The 10,751-nt window shown below is 43.1% G+C and overlaps 1 pseudogene across 1 annotated transcript in view; it reads left to right on the top strand.

Moving 5' to 3' along the window:
• Window positions 1–7,733, top strand: part of LOC124011974 — a 34,689-nt pseudogene extending 26,956 nt beyond the window's left edge. Inside the window, exons 5-8 of the transcript XR_006834625.1 lie at window positions 4,769–4,839; window positions 5,154–5,260; window positions 5,366–5,405; window positions 7,449–7,733. The product of XR_006834625.1 is annotated as an acidic leucine-rich nuclear phosphoprotein 32 family member B-like (transcript). The remainder of the gene's footprint in view (window positions 1–4,768; window positions 4,840–5,153; window positions 5,261–5,365; window positions 5,406–7,448) is intronic.
• The last annotated feature ends 3,018 nt before the right edge of the window (window positions 7,734–10,751 follow it).

A 10,751-nucleotide genomic window follows, 5' to 3' on the forward strand; every position in this document is an offset into this window, starting at 1 on the left:
AAACAAGTCGCATTTGATACCATTCCACTCCAGTCATTAACACGAGTCCATTCTCCCCAATTAAGGTGCCACCAACCTCCTGTGCCCAAGATAGATCTGGCCTGTCATTTCATTTACATTTACATTTAAGTCATTTGGGAGCTCTTATCCAATGAATCAAAGTTGTGCATTCAACTTATGACATCCAGTGGAACAACCACTTTACAATAGTGCATCTAAATATTTTAAGGGGGAGGGGGTGAGAAGGATTACTTTATCCTATCCATTTCCTTAGAGGTGGGTTTTTTCCAATGGGGCAAATGAATCACAGTTGGCATTTTTAACCAAGGAGATGGGCAGAGCATGGGTCAGTGAGATCCTACAAAACTTTGTCATTTATTGCATATTTTTTTATAGTTTTGGAAACTTTGGCAAGGGGTCAAATCTACAAAACTCTTGTCTGTTATGGAGATCAAATGTTTAATAGATGAGAAAATTAACAGCATGTCTGCCCAAACGCCATCTTCTCCCATTGCTGGCCACTGGGCTTCCTCTCATCACTAAATATTTAGTATTGAGTGACCAGATGCTTCACATTCATACAAATGGTGAAATATCTGTCTGATTGTTCTGTGCTACTGGTGTGTACTAGCTATAACAAAGAGGAAGTGAGGCCTAATTTGGCTGAAAATCTTTCTCCCTCCAGCAAGTGGGGTTGTTTCGCCAACCAAGCAAAGAGTTTTTGTATGGCGGTCAATAAGTTTCGAATTTGGTCAACAAAAATGTATGGCCTATTTGCTACGTGAGGTGTATTTGATTTAAGATATGTTTCATAATGTTCAAGTTAATTGTACTGATATAGGTCACGTGACAGGCAGCAACCTTTGGAAAGTATTCAGACCCCTTGACTTGTCCACGTTTTGTTATCCCATAATGACAGTGAAAATGGTCTTATTTACATATGTATTCAGACCCTTTGCTATGAGACTCAATTGAGCTCAGGTGCATCCTGTTTCCATTGATCGTCCTTGAGACACCTGTGGTGAATTCAATTGATTGGATATGATTTGGAAAGGCACACAACTGTCTATTTTAAGGTACCACAGTACACATCAGAGCAAAAACAAGGCCATGAGACCAATTTGTGTCAAGACACGCATCTGGGGAAGGGTACCAAAACATGTCTGCATCATTGAAGGCACACCAAGAACACAGTGGCCTCCATTCTTAAATCATTCTTAAGAAGTTTGAAACCACCAAGACTCTTCCTGGAGCTGGCCGCCCGGCCAGACTGAGCAATCGGGGGAGGAGGGCCTTGGTCAGGGAGGTGACCAAGAACCTGATGGTCACTCTGACAGAGCTCCAGAGTTCCTCTGTGGAGATGGTTGTCCTTCTGGAAGGTTCTCCCATCTCTCCAGCACTTCACCAATCAGGTCTTTATGCTGGAGTGGGCAGATGAAAGCCCTCTTCAGTAAGGCACATGACAGCCCAATTGGAGTTTGCCAAAAGGCACCTAAAGACTCTCGGTCGATGGAAAACAAGATTCTCTGGTCTGATGAAACCAAGATTGAAGTCTTTGGCCTGAATGCCAAGCGTCACGTCTGGAGGAAACCTGGCACCATTATGTGCTTCGGCCTGTCAGGGCTTTTACTGGGGGCAGCACGAGGGATGTGGAGGACTTTTACCGCCACTGTGACCACTGCACAGAGAAAAAGGGACCCCCAGGCCGCTCTCGTGCTCAGCTCTAACAGTTCCCGGTGGGGGCTCCCATGGAGAGGGTGGGAGTGGATGTAGTTGGGCCGTTCCCCACCACAGACAGTGGAAACCGCTGGGTGCTCAAGGCCATGGACTATTTCACAAAATGGCCTGAGGCCTATGCTCTGCCTGACCAGGAGTCAGAGACCATCGTCGACGCCCTGACAGCGGGGTGTTCAGCAGGTTTGGAGCTGCAGAGTCCATCCACAGCGACCAAGGCAGAAACTGAGTCCCGTGTGTTTGCCACCATGTGTGAGAGGCTGGGTATGCACAAGACCTGCACTACCCCTCTCCATCCTCAAAGTGATGGCCTTGTGGAGCGCTTCAACACAATGCTTGGACAGCAGCTGGCCATCGTCTCTTCCAAAAACTTGCGTGACTGGGACAAGCACCCGCCTATGGTCCTCATGGCATGCTGCTCCGCTGTCCAAGACTCCACCTCCTGCATGCCTGCCCTCATGCTGGGGAGAGGGATTCGCACCACTGCAGAGATGGCATTTGGTCGGCCCCTGGATAGCCCTCACGTTCCCCCGGGGCCGGAGTATGCCCGGAGACTCCAGGACCGCCTGAAGACAGCCCACACCTTCGCCAGAGAGCAGCTGGTGAATGCAGGTGTGAGGCAGAAAAGGAACTATGACGTGCACACCTGGGGAAGGCACTTTGGCTGGGGAGCTGGTCTGGGTCTACAGCCCCCTAAGAAAAAAAAGGCAGATGCCCCAAGTTGGACAGGCACTGGGTCGGACCCTGCAGCGTCCTGGAGAGAGTAGGGGAGGTTGTTTACCGGGTGCAGCTTCCTCCCCTGGGTCCCACATCTGGAAACTCTGCGACCATCACGGCCACTCAGACAAAGGAGCCCTCCGGGTCGCTTCAGAGACTTTATTCCCTCGGGGACGAGGGACTTTATGGTGGGTGGGCTGTGTAGCGACCCGCACAGACAGCTGTGTGTTAGGCTATAAGTGGGTTGTGTTGTACTTATCAGTATTCTCGGTGTCCGACATGCCAATCAACCTGCTATCTCCCAATCACGGGAATGCCTGGAATGTTCTGATGCTGGGCATCCTGGTGGTTGGCGGAGTGGTGTGGAGGGGGGTTGGGCAGGGGGATGGAGCATTGGAAGTTAAGACCAGGTTTAGCCATTGTTCTCTCTCTTACGTCTGGGCTTCACAAGAGAAGGTCATGGTTGGTTTGTGGGGTATCCTTAATTTATTTGGCATGAAGCTACGGCCAAACAGTAGCCTGTGTAAAGTTGGGTTAATAAACCGTCAATTCGTAAACTCGAACCTCAGTCTGGACAATTGTTCCTTTTATGATCTAGTCAGGTCATTACAATATAGAGAGGCTCCTGTAGGAACACCCCGATTTGCGGGCTGCAGTTGCAACCTAATTTCTAACAAACTGTCCTATCAGTTGTTTGCTCGATGGCTAGTCAATCAATTTACCTCAATGTTTTCGATTTAGAGTATATTTGCAATCCTTTCCATTGCTGTAGGGTAGGTAATGGCGGGCAGTCAGGCTTCTCTTGCAGGTCCTCAACTGCACGGCAGCGCTTAAAAGGGCAATGGCTAGCCTGTAGCGAGCTTGCTAACAAAAAGCATTGCATGTGTCATTAGTGACTGAACAGCGGGCAAGTGAAGGTAGAACTGTATTGTGTGGTTCTTCCTCGTGGCAGCTGGTTTAAAGAAACAACCGCGGTGCCTCGACATAAAACATCATGCAACCAAATACCTTTATTGATGGCTCCACTCGACAGCCTTATCAATGTTTCACTTTGTTAGTGTGCAAATCATGACCTTTTTGATGTTCAACGTTAACTTTCTTAAACCTTTTTGTTGCGCAACGACTGTCCCTGACTATTAAATGTGAACTCTGCTCTTTAAACAATTACATTTAACATTTTGTAACTAGGAACTGAGCAGTTGCAAGGATTCATACAGAAGTCAGGAAAACTATCAGTGGAATAACAACCACTCCTATCATTGCGGTCCATATTTTGTGTCTTGACCTCTTTCATCCTGAAGTTTAGATTAAAAGCTTTTTGTTTTTATCCATGAAAAATATTGATGCAGCAAGTTACTGTTGCCAACATGTGACTATTCTCACATGTTTCCCACAACTTTTATATAAATGCATCAAATGTTTTTCATAATATGGGTGCATTATCCATTGAATGTTTAATGCATCTGAAACAACGCATGCATGTGTTTATTTTTAATTACATGGATTACAATTTAACAAAATATTTTATCCTTATAGGTACGAGAACTTGTCCTGGACAACTGCAGATCAAATGAAGGGAAAATCAAAGGACTCACAGAAGAATTTGTCAATCTGGAATTCCTCAGTTTGATAAACGTTGGCCTAATCTCAGTCTCCAAACTTCCCAAACTTGGGAAACTGAAAAAGGTGGGGTGGGTTCTCTCCATTTGTAACACAAGTTTACACTTCCAGTAACATTTGTGTTAACTCCTTTTGAAAAATACCTTCAATTCTGCCGGGGGTGTAGAAAGAGCCATTTGTTCGTCCCTAATGCCTATATAGTGCACTTTTGAGGGCCCTGGTCTAAAGTAGTGCTCTATGTAAGGAATAGGGTTTCATTTGGGACGTAGTCATTATTTTCTGAAAGGCTGTTACTTGCTTTGGTGTTTTTGGACAGAAGTGACTGATATCTTCACATTATGTTGCAGTTGGAACTCAGTGACAACAGAATCTCTGGTGGCCTTGACGTGTTAGCAGAGAAACTCCCCAACCTCACACATCTAAATCTAAGCGGGAACCAACTGAAAGACATCAGGACATTGGAACCTTTGGTAGGTACACCAAACTCCCGGTAGAGCACAATACAGTGCGACACCATCTCATTGGCTCAGGCTATGCCTCAAATTTCATTTCCCCATATAGTTTTGACCAATTTGGTCCCACAGAAAAAGCTGGACAGCCTGAAGTCTCTAGACTTGTTCAACTGTGAGGTGACCAACCTGAACGACTACAGGGAGAGTGTGTTCAAGCTGCTCCCTCAGCTCACCTACCTGGATGGGTACGACGCGGAGGACCGGGAGGCGACCGACTCGGACGGAGAGGTGGACGATGATGACGACGACGATGAGGGTGGGCAGCCATTTAGTTTGTGTTTTGAGGGAATACAAGGAAATGTAAGTGCAGATGTGCGTTGACTGGAAGGTCTTCTGTAGCTCAGTTGGTAGAGCATGGCACTTGCAACGGCAGGATACTGGGTTTGATTCCCGGGACCACCCGTTCGTAAAATGTATGCTCGCATCACTATAAAACATCTGCTAAATGGAATATTTATATATTGCAATCCATATGTTTTGTCATGGAAGGCAATTCTGTTGTGTATTTGTAGGGTTTGTCGGCATTTCTCTGTGATGACTGACAATGGAGGTGGTGTATTTGTTTTTTAGGAGAGGATGAGAACGTAGAGGAGGAAGACTTTGACGAGGAGGATGATTACTATAAAGAGGAGAGAGTAGTAGTAGGAGAGGATGATGAGATCAGCGGAGATAAGGAGGTAAAGCCATTTTTGGTTTGTTTGTGTTGTGACCCAATAGTTTAAAAAGATCAACATGGTTTGAGAGCTCTGTGGATGCTGACCTGCTCTGTCACTTCTCTCCAGGAGGAAGATCTCGGAATTGATGATGAAGTTGACGAAGATGGTATGTCATTCATACTTTGTCACAAGCTCACTTTTGGACATTTTACTAAGTACAGTACCATATAGTATTTAGGGATGCATGATATATCGGTGAACATATCTGGTTAACGCCAATGTGCAAAACCGATGTCAAAGCTGACATGCATACCTATAAAGTAGGTACATGAGCTAATGACGCCATGTAAAATTTTTGCGCTACACGTGCAACACAGCATTCCAAACCTAGCCCACAATGTCTGCTGTGTGGATCGAGTAGTCAACAAGTTGAGCAGTTATTTGAAAGAGTAAGAATTTCAACAAGACAACCCAAAGGCGAAATCCATTAAAACCAAGATAATGGAATTCATTGCCCTTGACAATAAACCGTTCTCTGTCGTGGGTAATGTTGGCTTTCGCCGACTGGTCGAGCACTGGTACACACTACCAATTGCGCTATTTTTCAGAATAGCTCCTACCAGAGTTACACAGTAGTAGCGTTACGACATACATACTATGGAATGCCGTTTGGGTCTTTGCGTGTCAAAAATGATACAGTAGAACTGTCAAAGCTCTACAACAAAGTCTGCAAACACCGGCCATGAACGATGTTTACAATACCGCGTTTAATAAAGCGTCATTTGTTTGACCGCATCTTCTGGGGTAGCTAGCTTCAGGTAGCACCAATACAACCAGCTTGAAAAGCAATAACAGTAGAAACTGCAGTCATTTTCATTATTCTTAGCAAGGATTTAGGAATCGTAAGCGTTAGCTAGGTAGCCACTTGTTGTTCACCTATTGAAATTGAACTGAAGTTCATGAAAATAAATAGCTAGCCAGCTACTTAACCCTGTTGCCAAATGCTAACGTTATAAGCAGCCAGTTAACTTCAACTGGCTAGTGATGCTCGACCGGACCGGGTTATGTGTCGTAAAGCTAGCTACAATAAGGTTTAGTGTCATTGACAGTGATGCAAATGAATACAAATAGTAGAATTATGCCAAACTTTTATTTTGAAGGCTAACCGCAAAGTCCACTATTGTGGCTAATCCTTATTGTGGCTAGCTTCACATAGATGGGTCCGACCACCATTAATCAAATAAGAACTGTCTTATAAATTAGGGTTATTTTAGATGACACCTAGCTATGCTACTGAAACATGTGGTTTTGCTATGTTTTTGGGGAAGAACATTGTTTGCATCCATGAGCTAGCAAGCTTTTTTTTCATGATCAGCACTGTGCGAGACAACTTTACCAGCATCATAGCATACGTACCGATGAATCGTTGTGACATATGAAATAGGAACTAGGAACTACGTAAATTAATGAACATGTTAAATTATTGTGACGTACAGTCATATTCAGGTCCTGATTGGTCTACAAGCTTATTTGACACGTCAAATGGTATGACCAATCAGGACCTGAATATGACTGCATATCACAATAATTTAACGCGCTCATACATTTTTTACACTATCACTTGAATTTCATGTCGCAACAATTCATCGATATGTATCTTTTTTTGCCGTGCAAAGACCCAAACGGCGTTCCATATCAATCCTGGTTGAGAATGAAATGACTGAACAAATGAACGACACAGCAAGTAAGTGAAATAAATGCGTCTTTATGTTTTACTGGTAATGGAGACATGCGTAAGTGCCATCAAAATAACCTTTTGGTCAGTTTGTGTAACTTTTTATTTAACTAGGCAAGTCAGTTAAGAACAACAATGACTGCCTACCCCGGCCAAACCTGGACGACGCTGGGCCAATTGTGCACCGCCCTATGTGACCCCCAATCACGGCCGGATGTGATACAGCCTGGATTTGAACCAGAGACTGTAGTGACGCCTCTTGCACTGGGTTGCGATGCCTTAGACCGCTGCGTCCATGTTTGTGTGTTAACTATTTAACTGTACGAGAATGCTTAAAAGGCTGCTAAAATGTTAAATATTGGTTATCGGTATCAGGTTTTTTGGCAAGGAAAATGTTGCATATCGGTATCGGCCAAAAATGTCATGTCCGTGCATCACTGGTATAGTATAATGACCCTTTCCCATTTCTACCAGAAATCAAGGCTGTCCAAGGAGAGAAGAGAAAGCAAGAGCCTGACAAAGATGATTATGAGCAGAAAACGACAGCCTATCAAGTTACCAACCCCTTCTCTCTCCACCCTGACACCCACCCTGCCTACGCCACGACTCTCTCCCAGCTTTGAGTCCGTCTAGGGTAGAGGTCGACCGATTAATCGGAATGGCCGATTAATTAGGGCCGATTTTCAAGTTCTCAAATCTGTATTTTTGGGCTCCGATTTTATATATTTTGTAAAAAAAATATTCATTAATTTTATACCTTTTTATTTAACTAGGCAAGTCAGTTAAGAACACATTCTTATTTTCAATGACTACCTAGGATCGGTGGGTTTAACTGCCTTGTTCAGGGGCAGAACGGCAGATTTTCACCTTGTCAGCTCAGGGGATTCAATCTTGCAACCTTACAGTTAACTAGTTCAACGCAATAACGACCTGCCTCTCTCTCGTTGCACTCCACAAGGAGTAATGCTGTAATGCTGTAAGCCAAGGTAAGTTGCTAGCTAGCATTAAACTTATCTTATAAAAAACAATCAATCATAATCGCTAATTAACTACACATGGTTGATATTACTAGATATTATCTAGTGTGTCCTGCGTTACATATAATCTGACTGAGCATACAAGTATCTAAGTATCTGACTGAGCGCTGGTAGGCAGAAGCAGGCGTGTAAATATTAATTCAAACAGCACTTTCGGGCGTTTTGCCAGCTGCTCTTTGTTGTGCGTCAAGCATTGCGCTGTTTATGACTTCAAGCATATCAACTCCCGAGATGAGGCTGGTGTAACCAAAGTGAAATGGCTAGCTAGTTAGTGCGCGCTAATAGCATTTCAAACATCACTCGCTCTGAGCCTTCTAGTAGTTGTTCCCCTTGTTCTGCATGGGTAACGCTGCTTCGATGGTGGCTGTTGTTGTTGGTTCAAGCCCAGGGAGGAACGAGGAGAGGGACGGAAGCTATACTGTTACACAGGCAATACTAAAGTGCCTATAATAACATCCAATAGTCAAAGGTTAATGAAATACAAATGGTATAGAGGGAAATAGTCCTATAATTCCTATAATAACGACAACCTAAAACTTCTTACCGGGGAATATCGAAGACTCATGTTAAAAGTAACCACTAGCTTTCATATGTTCTCATGTTCTGAGCAAGAAACTGAAACTTTAGCCTTCTTACATGGCACATATTGCACTTTTACTTTCTTCTCCAACACTTTGTTTTTGCATTATTTAAACCAAATTGAACATGTTTCATTATTTCCTTGAGGCTAAATAGATTTTATTGATGTATTATATTAACTTAAAATAAGTGTTAATTCAGTATTGTTGTAATTGTCATTATTATAAATAAATAGAAAATCGTCCGATTTAATCGGTATCAGTTTTTTCGGTCCTCCAATCTGTATCAACGTTGAAAAATCCTAATCGGTCGACCTCTAGTCTAGGGCAAGGCTGTACCAGACGGTTGGTCAGAGTGGAGCTGCCTCCGCCCCATGGAATCCAGAGACATTCCCAAGGTTCTCAAGCAGCGCACTACGCCGCATTTCACAATTTCACTGTCAACTCCCCTTTATGTATATACCTGTGTGAGGACTTCAGGATTGGTATTTCATTTTGGGTCTGCGCTTTTAATATTTTTGTTGGATGAATTATGAATACATTGTTAGGTTTATTTCTTACCCCTTTGTCTGCATTCTTTATTTTTTCCCCTAAAATAAAATTGCTATAGCAACTGTGCGACAAGCGAGCTGTGATTTTGTGTGGCCGCCTGTTGCACAAATCAAGGTTATAGCTACATTTTTTTTACTCTGTATGACCAAGCTTTAAATAAAATGTTTACGTTTTGTGCTAGTGACAAGTCTAGAACTCATATTTATCACACAATATGCACCAAATTCCTCAATGGATACTCTAGTCACTCTACGAGATGACATGTTGCAGCTTATTTTATTTTGAATGAGAGGGAAGGTAAAAAGACTGCAATAGGAACAGGAGTTTCACTGCAACTCAAATTTGATGTCACATGCTTTGTAAAAGGTATAGACTAACAGTGAAATGCTTACTTTCAGGCCCTTCCCAACAATACAGAGAAAGGAAATCAAGTAAAGCATGTAATAAAATAGCAGATGTACAATGAATAATGATAGCATGGCTATATACAAGAGGGACCAGTACCAAGTCTGTGCAGGGGTACGAGGTAAATGTGCACATATAACTAGGAATAAAGTGACAGTAGCAGCAGTGTGGTGAGTCATGGTTCGTGCAAAAAGGGTTATTGCAGATAGAAGGGGTAGCTATTTGGTTAACTACTTAAAAGTAGAATACGCAGAAATCGCACCGCCATTACATGGTTGCTAAAATTCTAATAGTTTGCCTAGTTTCAGTTTGTGCCTAAACTCTGGACCACGAAGCCAGTTCCACTGCTTATTTTTCATTGTTCCCCTCTAATCCGGGACTGATTTAGACCTGGGACACCAGGTGGGTGCAATTAATTAACGGGTAGAACAGAAATCCAGCAGGTGCCGGACCTCAGGGTAAGAGATGAATACTACCTGTGTAGAGAATCATTGTACCATCTAAAACGCTGTGAAATATATTCTCAATAACCAGAGTTTTTTTCCAGCTGTTTGAAGCCGGTGTACAAAACCGAAAGGAAAAGACCACTAAAAACTTGACATGAGGCATAGAAAGAGCACATAGAACAGATCTACTGCTTCTTAGACTTGCTTTCAATGAGCATGAAAGCTCTATAACACACATTTCTATGTGAATTTGGTCAGGGCGCCCAAAAAGTTGCTTTGTAGCTTTAAGAACAATTTCCTCAGCAGGGTGTTAGTCGGTAAAACATCAACGAGACAGCTATGTTTGTGAAACCTTGAAGTAATTATATTTATCTTGACATGCTTTAGTGCATGTTTTTGAAACAGTATTGAATGTGGATCAAATATAATTTGTTTGAATTCCCAATGCTGTGTAGAGCTCATATAAACTGCTTTCATCACTGCCCTGTAAACCCATTCTTGTAAATTGGAGCTACATGATTGTCTGGGTCTGAGAGCTTTTTCTCTCTCAATACCACTCACTTTCAGCTCCTCCAAGCTAATGTAGTCGTTTTGAGGGTTTATCCATAAGGCCTGGGTCTGAGAGCTTTTTCCCCCCAATACCACTCACTTTCAGCTCCTCCAAGCTAATGTAGTCGTTTTGAGGGTTTATCCATAAGGCCTGGGTCTGAGAGCTTTTTCCCCCAATACCACTCACTTTCAGCTCCTCCAAGCTAATGT

The sequence above is a fragment of the Oncorhynchus gorbuscha genome, linkage group LG24, assembly GCF_021184085.1.
Source record: "Oncorhynchus gorbuscha isolate QuinsamMale2020 ecotype Even-year linkage group LG24, OgorEven_v1.0, whole genome shotgun sequence".
Classification (NCBI taxonomy): Eukaryota; Metazoa; Chordata; class Actinopteri; order Salmoniformes; family Salmonidae; genus Oncorhynchus; species Oncorhynchus gorbuscha.